Here is a 9984-nt window from a genome sequence, read left to right as displayed (position 1 = left end):
TCCCTACCTGTCTGCCACCCCTCACATTGTGTTCATGTGTTCTTGACCTTGACTGTGTAGTTTGCCATCACCCAGCTCAATGCACAGTGAATACTGGTCATGGGGCACGAAGGAGAGAGAGGGAGAGCCTTCATGCCAGGTTGAAAAAACCACTTACCTGGCCATACCTTCTGCAGAAGCGATCTGGAATCCTACCATGAGCTTGGTAGGTACACCACACTCCTCAGAAGCTCTTTCCCATGCTGGCCCAAGGGGCAGGGCCTGAGAAGTCCGTGTGCGTCCCCAGCACCCTTACTGCCAAAATCTATACCAGCCAAGGCTGGCAAAATGCAGGGCCCCTTCCCTGGCATCCTCCCCAACCATCCCAGCTAACCCCATGCACTGCTCAAATGTCTCCCAGTCAAGCCCCCTTCCCCCCAGGGACTCTCCCAGACTCCTCACTGCTCACCTGTCTTGCCTCCCCGAATTTTGCCCTGGATATCTTCCTCTAAATTCCTCCTTGCCAAACTCAGGTCTCCCCTCGTCACCCCTCCTGAGGCGAGGGTAGGGTGGGGTCTCCTCACTTTCTCAGACCTCTAATGTCTCCAGGGCTTTCTTTCTCCTCCATCTCAGCAGCTCCCACTTCAGACACGCTCAGTTCTTTCCTTTCACCCTCACCCTACAACTTCACTCTCGTCTCTGCGCTCTTCACCTGCTCCCCTCGGTTCCGGGCCGCGCCTTCCGCGTACCTGGGGGAAGGGACGGGCATCCTCACCTGGTGGCTGCAGAGCAGCGGGGCAGTGGCCCCTAGCGGCCGGGGAGAGAAGCTCAGCCTCAGTGGGCTCCCCTCTCAGTGCCTAACTGGGAAAGGATCATGCCTGCTGCTCAGGCTGAACCCCGACTGCTTCCAGGATTCTCGTTTTCTTCCACTCCCCTACTTTTTCCTGATCATCTACTATGTTCCAGGAACAGTTCTAGGTGCTGGGCACACAGCAGAGAACAAGAAACAAAAATCCTGGCCTGGGGGAGTTGATATTCCAGTGGGAGAAGAAACAAACAGATAAATGAAAGAAACATAGGTAAGGTGGGAAAATGCTACAGGAGGGAATAAAGGGAAGAGGGGAGCCAAGGAGTGAGCCAGGTGGGGTGTCTGCAGTTTCAGTAGAGAGCAGTCCTGGTGGGGGGTGGGGGCAAAGCTTAAGGGGTTCTGTTTTCTCTGCCTCTAGGACATGGCTTAAATCTGAACACTTCTCCCCAAAACACTGTTCCAGACCTCCATCCCTCTTACCTGGATTGGCCATGGCAGCCACCTCCCCAGTCTCCTGTATCCCTCTCAAATCCCTTATAATTTGATTTCAACTGAGGCAAAATTCACATGACATAAAATTAACCACTAACTGGTTTTCTTTTTATCTTCACCCGAGGACATTTTTCCATTTTTTGTTCAGATATAGTGGGAGGGAGAGAGATAAAGAGAGAGAGAGAAACATCCACATGAAAGGGACACAATGAGTGGCTGCCTCCCGCATGGCCCTGGTTGGGTCAAGGCCCAGGACAAACTGCAACTGAGGTACGTGCCCTTAGCGGGAACCGAACCCGGGTCTCTCTGAACCATACCCTTAGCAGGAACTGAACCCAGTCTCTCTGAACCGCAGGCCAGCACTCTAACTGCTGAGCCAAACTGGCCAGGGTAACCACTAACTGTTTTAAAATGAACAATTTAGGGCATTTAGTACATTCACAGTGCTGTGCAACCACCATCTCTATCTAGTTCCAAGACAGTTTCATCATCTCAAAAGGAAACTCCATACCCAGTGGCAGTCACTCCGCATCCCTCCCCTGGCAACCACCAATCTGCTTTCCTTCTCTGTGGATTTATCTATTTCAGACATTCCACATAAGTGGAATCATACAATATCTAGCCCTTTGTGTATGCTTCTTTTCCCTCAACATAATGTTTTCAAGGTTCATCCATGTTGTAGTGTGTCAGAACTTCCTTCCCTTTTATGGCTGAATAGTATTCCCTTGTATGGGTATACATTTTATTTATCTGTTCATCCATTGATGAACATTGGGCTGTTTCCATCTTCCAGTTTTTGTAACACTGCTGTGAACATCAGTATGCAAGTATTTGAATCCCCATTTTCAATTCTTTTGGGCATTTAACTAAGAGTGGAATTGCTAGGTCCTATGGTAATTCTACATTGTACTTCTTGAGGGACCTCTTCTATAATCTTTTAACATAAAAATAAGATCATGTCAGCACCACCCTATGACCCTCCACTTTCCCCTGCTCAAAACCCTCCCTTGGATTCCCCATCACTAAGAATCTAATCCAGACCCTCCCCCGCGACGTCTGAGGCTGTGCCTGGTAGTCCCACTTCACTGGTCCCTCGTGCTCTTCACATAGTCCTGCCTGTTCTGACCTCAGGGACATTGCACTTGCTGTTCCCTCTTCTTGTATCACACATGATTGTCTCCTCAGCTTTCAGGTCTCAGCTCAAATGCCTCCTCCTCAGAGAAGTGCTCCACCCCCAGTCACCTTAGCCTAAATCATACTCATCCACATCCCACCTCATGGCTCTTCATGGTTTTTTCCTTCATAATAGCGATCACATTCTGAGAGGTTAATCTTGTTACTAATAAATCATATGCTTCCCAAATAAAGTGTGAGCTCCAAGAGGACAGTGATTTTGTGTCTCTTATTCACTGTCATACCCTGGGCTTCCAGAACACAGCCTGGAACCAGGTTCAAGATCAGAGTGAAGCAAAAAAAAAAACTCAGCCATTAAGATAAATCATATGCCTGGCCAGTGTGGCTCAGTTGGTTGAGCAACTGTCCCATGCAGAAGGAGGTCACTGGTTGGATTCCTGGTTGGGGCACATGCCTGGGTATCAGGCCTTGTCCTTAGTATGGGGAATGCAGGAGGCAGCCATTTGATGTTTCTCAGAGATGTTTCTATCTCTCTCTCCCCCTCCTTTCCTCTCTCTGAAATCAATAAAAACATATTTTAAAAAGATCAATCACCCTGGCCGGTTTGGCTCAGCGGTTAGAGCCTCAGCCTGCGGTCCTGAGAGACCCAGATTCGGTTCCCGCTAAGGGTGCGGACCTCGGTTGCAGTTTGTTCACGGCCCTGGTCGGCTGTGCGGGTGGCAGCCACTCGATGTGTTCCTTTCGCATCAATGTTTCTCTCTCTCTCTCTGTTCCTCTCTCTCCCTCCCACTCTACCTAAACAAAAAATGGAAAAATGTCCTCGGGTGAGGATACAAAAAAAAAAAAAAAAGATCAATCATATTTTAAATATTGTATTGCAATACTATTTCTCTTAATCATTGAGTTTTGGAGGCATTCTCTTAAATTTTGTGTCCCAGAAAGTACCTCAGGCCCTTCACTCTAATGCCAGCCCTGGCTAGAGCCTGGTATCCATAGGTGTTTGAGGATGAATAGATGAGTAAAAGAGAAGTTGGGAGCTGGACAACCACCAATTCCTCTTCTTGTCCCCTGCAGAGCAGGGCAATGGCTCCAACTGACCAAGTCCCTGGGTCAGACAGGCTTGGCTCAGAACCTGATGGTATTTTAACTACTTGGGAGAGTTACAAAGCTTCATTTTCTCACTCTGTAACCTGGGGAGAAAGTACCCACCTCATGGGGTGATCATAAAGAGTAAACAAGCCTGTCAGTGTTAACTCAAGCCATTTCTCAGCTACCTGGGCCTCTCCCAGTCACCACTAGACACCTCCACTTGAACATCTATCAAACCAAACATAACTCCTGGATCAACCCTCCAAAACCAGCCCCCTCCATGGTCTCCAAACTTCCAGGTGCTCAGGCCACAAGCTTTGACTTGTCTCTTTCCCTCACATCCCATTTCCAATCTATCTGCTCCACCTTCAAAATCTACCCACTGCCCACCTGCACCATCACTACTCCCAGCATTGATCACCTGGATCAGCATAGTCACCTCTGCCCTGGTCTCCCAGGTGCTGCTCTTGACCTCCACATCCTGCTCCCCCATAGTGGCCAGAGGGTGCCTGTGAACACCTGAGGCAGGTCATATCACTCCTTTGCTCAAGAACCCTCCATGGCTCCCACCTCACTCAGACCAAAAGCCAAAGTCCTCCCCAAAGCTCACCAGGCCAGCACAATCTGTCCCATAACTGCCCTGCCCTCACCTTCTTCAACCACACAGGCCCTCTCATGGCACTTTTGAATACCCAGCATGTTTCTGCCTCAGGACCTTTGCATGGGATGTTCCCTCTGCCCGGAATGCCCTTCTCCCAGGTCCCCCCATGACTCCTACCTCATCTCCTCAGGTCTTTAACCAAGTACTACCTTCTCAGAAAGGCCTTCCCTGACCTCCCCTATCTAAAATGCAGCCATCACCATGCCCTCCTCTGTCTTCCTTAATTTTCTCCCATGGTACTTAACATTATCTGACATTGTGTATCTTTCATTTGTCTGATTTCTTGTCTGCCTTCCCTATTAAAATGTCAGCCTCATGAACAGAGAATCTTATCTGCCTTGTTCACCACTAAGTCCCCACATCCAGAACAGTGCCTGGTGCACAGTAGGTGCTCAATAAATGTTTGTTGACTGACTGGTCCCCCTGCCCAAAGACAGCAGTTGGAATGAATCCTTGCCCCATCCTCCCAGGCCAATGCTGAGACCTCTTTATCTTGCTTTTCATTTGGATGAGGGTGTGGAACAGGAGGGGTCTCAGACATTGCCTAAGATGAGGGTATTGGGAGTCTCCAAGAGGGCCAGGAACACAAAGAACTTCACTGACCCACCCTTCAATATCAAGGTCTGCCATTCATTCCCTAGCACCCTCCTCACTTTTCAGAGCTAATTCCATCATGCTTTCTGTGTTACATCACCCACTAGAGCGAGTGTGCCCATGAGAGGCCTCCTAATCTTGTTTGAGGGGCCCTAGGTCATCCGCAAGGCCCAGCACTGCCCCATACTAAGAACATGTAAGGGGCACTCTGTGAGTATGAAATGTATGGAATGAATACATGAACTGGATAATGAAATGACCTGAAAGGAGGATGCATCCTCTGTGTGTGTGTGTGTGTGTGTGTGTGTGTGTGTGTGTGTACTGGTTTCCTTGAGTCCAGAAACTTGTTTCTCCTACTCTCCTACCCCCCACCCCCAGAACACCCTCCCTCCTCCCTCCTGCAGAACCTAAGGAGCCTGAGATAGGGCACTGGGAACCAGGGAGCTCAGCCTGAGGCAAAGGATTCAGAGCAATGGGGATAGGGGAGGCTGGAGGAGCACAGCACCTGGGATGATCAGTGTAGGGGGACCAGGCAGTGGGAGAACACTTGGAGGGCACAGCGAGAGCCAGAAGGCACGGGTGAACAGAGTGGTGTCTGAGGTTGCAGTGCCAGAGGTGAGAGCTGTACAGCAATATAACGTCCCCAAGACACAGGGTATCAGAACAGGGGGTGTCCTAGGCGCAGAACATCCGGGGTGTGGGGATTTCCTGACACCGGGTGCACAAGTGGTGGACTGGACATGGGTGTCCAAAGCGCAGGGCACAATGAGTGGGGGTCTGGAGACACAAGGTGGGGTGAGTGAAAGGAGGAGCGCCAGAGAGCAGATAGCAAGGATTCCGGGGCGGGGCGCGGTTATCAACCTGCGAGGTGAGGGATACTGGGCGCCGGGACGAAACTGCGCGCGCACCACCGAAGCACTAGTTCCAGCAGCACAGCTGCTGGTGTGGCTTCCACTGCGCCTGCGCAGCCGAGGGTCTGGGGGCGGAGACTGCCGCGGCTCTTTGGCACCCCAGCCTCTCCCCATCCTTCACCTCCTGCGCCGCTGGCCCACGAGGCCAGAGACCGTGATGGAATGGAGACAGGTGAACCGACCCCATCTAGACCAGGGGCGGTGCACCGACAATGGGCACTGGGAGAAAGAGGGGAGGGGAAGAGGTCCTGGCCAGGATTTTTCCAAACTGAGCCGGGGGTTCCTTAAAGCATGTCATCTCTTCCCTTCATATAAATAACGACCACCCCCTTCTTGTAGCCTCTGGAGAATGCAAGATAGAATCACCTTCTAGGCAAACTCATGGGTTCCTAGGGTCCGCAGTGGGAGGTGGATAAGCTGAGCAGAAACAGAGGGTGGGGTCATTGGAGGAGGCTGGGAGCCCCAGGGCTCTGGGGTTGCCCAGGTCCCCCTCTCCCTTTCAGTCCTGCTGGGTTTATAGAAACCTGGCTGGCTGGATGTGGGGGTGTCCTGGTTGCCCTAAAGTACTGTAGCCAGTCTCCAGCATCCCCAAATCTTCCAGGTGCTGGTGATATATCTCAAAGTGGGAAACTGAGGTGCCCTCACCCCACCCCCATAATAGATAGATTTGCAGCCAAACACAGATGTATGGGATCGGTTTCTGCACGCATCAACCTCTGCTTCATTCGCATTTGGTTCTTCAGATCCAGCTGTCTGGCCTGGCCACCCAGAATCAAAGCTGGAGCTCTGGAGCTGCGGAGTCCTGCCCATGAAGGGAGCATGAAGGTGGCCCACCTACATCCTCCATTTCGAAGTTTGGGGCACAGTTGTGTCTCAGGTTCCAGGCTATGAGAATCCTGCCCAGTCCTGAAATGAAGGCTGTCATAAAAGAGGGTGGAAGGTGGGGGTTGCCGCAGAAGTTACCCCTGGTCACCCAGCCACCCTGCAACTCTTTCCCTAAGTTCAACCACCAGGACGTGCTTCTCAGAAGGGATTCTTAGAGGCCACGTTAATAAACTTAGGCTTTCTTAGATACTAATAGTTCCCATGCAATTCTGCCTCAAGTTTTGTGTATTTGCTATCCAACCCCTCCCACTGCCTTTTCCACACACTTTCCCTATATACCTCACCTGCGGAACCAAGGTTGGTTGGCAATGCATTCTCTTCTCTGGAGACAAAGACTGGGTTTGCCACCATCCCCATCCTTAACTCACCCCCTTCCTCTATAATTCATATCTGGACTTATCTGCCCTACTCTTCCTCACAAGCCATTAATGCCCACTCTGGGTCCACCAAGATTCAGCTCCTACTTTGGACTTTGCTTTACTTTTTAGGCCTGACTTGGATGGACTCTTCCCCAAGGATCAAAGCTAGGGATTTGCTCCTCCCCATCCATCAATCTTAAGAGTTGCACCCATCTTTCATAAAATGGAACCAGCAGCTAGGTTTCCAAGTCTGGTCTGGATAGATCCTCACTGGGTCTTACTGCTCAGGACTTTCCCCTACTCCCCTCTCCAGGATTCTTCTCCCTTCCAATTTTCTCCCAGCCCCCACCCTGCACTGAGTTGTCTATTCTGCTGAAGTGCTTATTTTTGGCCTGGGGCCCGATTTTATAGCCCGGACTCTGGGTCTTGGCAGTCACTGCTGTGGCTCCAGGGATCCAAATCAGGTCGGACTGAACCAGCGGGGCTCCCTCTGCAGCCTCAGCCTGAAACGTGCCCCTCAGATGCCTAGGACCCCGCCGGTTCCTTTCCTTACTTCTTCAAGTCCACTAGCTGCAGTGTAGTTGCTAGGCTTTGCAAATCCGTACCGGGTTTTAGCTCTTGTCAAGAACCTAAAATTCACTTTTTTCTCTCGTCATTCGCGCCCCCCACTCCCCCCACCTCCGCCCCAAGTGAGACGTTAGAGGCGTTTCTAGATACTAACCTCTCCCTAACACTCCCTCCCCTCCGCTCCTGACGCTCGGTCAGCTCTGAGCCCTTGTCCAGTTGCCCGGGTTCTTCTGCTGGGGTTTTGTCCCGTCCGGGCGACTCCGGTCCTGGCTTTACGGACTTTCCTCGCCTTTTATTGTAGGTCTGGTGTCCCAGGGTGGCAGCCTCTACGACGCTCGCCCGGCGCATCGCCCCTGGATCCTGAAACCGCTTTTCCCTTCCCGCTCCGGTGCAGCCAGCGCTCCAGGTCTCCTCTTGCCAGAGTCCAGCCCTCCTTTTGCCCCACCCCCTTGCACGTCGCAGCCAAAAAGATGGGGGTAGCATACGCCTCCTCAGCAACCAAGCAGCCTCCTGCTGGAGCCCCCTGCTAGCCTAGGTCCGGGAACATAAGACCGGGTCTTACTTGTTTCCACTGCATTAGGCATGACGCATTACTCCGTCTCCCGAGGAAGGATCCAGCCCCAAATTTGCGTACCCCGCGTGCATCTGGCCATGTCGCAGCTCCCCATCTCCCCATTCCTCCCGTTTCTGCCTAATCCTACCCGGGTTTTGCATACCCTTTCCAGATCGCTCCATTTCTCCCCTCTCTAGGCTCTTCGCCTCTCCTTTACTATCCTGCCGGCAGAATCCGCTCCAGGTCTTACTTGCGCCTTTCTCCCCCCCTCAGCGTTCCAACGCTGAGATCCAGCAACTCGCTTTTCCTCTCACCGCTTTCCCAGGGGGGCCGGAGGAGGCGAAAGGGAGAAAACTCCAGCCCGGGTTTTGGGGCCGGCCCGCGGTGCGTTCGGGGAGGTTGCGGTGGCCGGTCCCGGGCGGTGACGCCGGGCCGGGTTTTGCGTGTTCCCGCTGTCCCCCTCCCGGAGCTGGTGCGCCGGGGAGCGGGGCGAACAGGCGGCTTGTCATTGCTGGTGCCCGGCGCCGGCTCGGTCCGCGCGTCCTGCGGTGCCCACGGGCCTGGCCCGGCGCCCCTCCTCCGGCCGCCCCGGGGGCGCGACGCCGCCGCGCCAGCTTCCAGCCGCGCCCCCGCCAGACTCCGCGCCGTTCGCTCCCCCACCCGAGCCCCCCACGGCCACTGCGGGGAGCCCGAGCCGTCGGCGCGGGAGCTGTTGGCGCTGCGGCGCCCCCGCCCCGCCGTCTGCCGAGGAGGCCCCGGCGGATGGGGCTGCGCGGGTCCCGAAGCTGCGCCGCCGGGCGGCGGGGGGCTGCAGGGGCGCCCCTGCTGCCCCGCTAACCCCTCGGCCGCTGCCGTCCGGGGGGGCTGGGAAGTCTCCTGGGCGCACACGTGCCACCTCCGTCGGGGCCGCGGAGCTGCGGGGGAGATGCAGGCCGCGGCCGGCGCCGCCTCGGGGGGCTCCGCCTCGCCCCAGCCCCCGGAGCTCTGACACCGCCCCCGCCCCGCCGCCTTAGCCGCCTCCCTCCCCGGGAGGGGCGCAGAGCCATTCGCCCCCAGCCCCGAGCCGCCGCCGCCGCCGCCGCCGCCGCGAGGAGGCCGCCTTTGGAGCTGTGTGATCCGCCTTTTTTTTTTTTTGGTTGGTGGCGGCGGTGCTGGGCCAAAGGAAGGAGGGGACACGGAGGCCGCCCTCGCTCCGCTACCCCTCACCCGTTTCCTTCCCGTCCCGATTCCGGGAGATGTGCCGGGCGGGGGGCCCGGGTACGCGGAGCCGCAGGAGAGACTCACAGGGCCCAGCTCAGAGCGGCGCTGGACAGGTGAGTATCTGTGGGCACAAGACGAGGGAGACTGCACCTGGGCCAGGTGTGCGGGCCAAGAGGGAGAGGATGGGAACCTGTGTCTGGCTGGGCCGCGAAGGGGGAGGGGATGCTGGAGCCGCGGGTCATCGCATGAGAGCAGGAGGGGAGTCAGGAGCTGCTGGCACCTCACCCCCAGGCCGGGAAGACGGCCCCCACGGAGCGCCCGGCGATCAGGGGTGCGGATGGGCGGCCGCGGGGACCCTGCGGGGGGAGGGGACCGTGAATGTGCCCGCGCGTGGCTTCGTGTGCCCGCGCGCGCACCAGCCTTTGTGGGGAAGCGGCGCGGCGGTGCCTGCGTGTCCCCGGTGCGTGTGCGCGCGGGTGCTTGGCGCCCTGTTTGTGTAGGTGTCTGGGTGTGAGCCGGGAGGGTGCGTGTGCACGCCGCGCGCGAGACCCAGGCCTCCGAGGAGCCTTGTCGGGGGCTGGCACCGCAGGATGCTGGGCTGGGGTTGTTTTTCTTTGGGAAGCGGAGGCGCGGGGTATAGGGAGGGGTCTGTCTGGGCGCCGCTGTCAGGAGGAGTGCTGCAGCCCGGCAGCATCTTCTTTCCGTGGTACTCGGTTAAGAATGGGAAGCTGTCAGAATTGATCTACTAGGAT

General features: G+C 55.4%; 1 protein-coding gene across 7 annotated transcripts in view; it reads left to right on the top strand.

Moving 5' to 3' along the window:
• Window positions 1-9159: 9159 nt before the first annotated feature.
• ADGRL1 (adhesion G protein-coupled receptor L1) overlaps window positions 9160-9984 on the top strand; it is a 44534-nt gene continuing 43709 nt past the window's right edge. For all 7 annotated transcript variants that reach the window (XM_036239900.1, XM_036239902.1, XM_036239897.1 and 4 more), the window contains exon 1: window positions 9160-9345. The gene's annotated coding sequence lies outside the window, so the exon portion shown is untranslated. The remainder of the gene's footprint in view (window positions 9346-9984) is intronic.

Source organism: Molossus molossus, unplaced genomic scaffold (genome assembly GCF_014108415.1).
Source record: "Molossus molossus isolate mMolMol1 unplaced genomic scaffold, mMolMol1.p scaffold_m16_p_4, whole genome shotgun sequence".
NCBI classification, from domain to species: domain Eukaryota; kingdom Metazoa; phylum Chordata; class Mammalia; order Chiroptera; family Molossidae; genus Molossus; species Molossus molossus.
The sequence above is the reverse complement of the archived record's forward strand: the minus strand, read 5'-3'. Positions and strand labels throughout refer to the sequence as shown.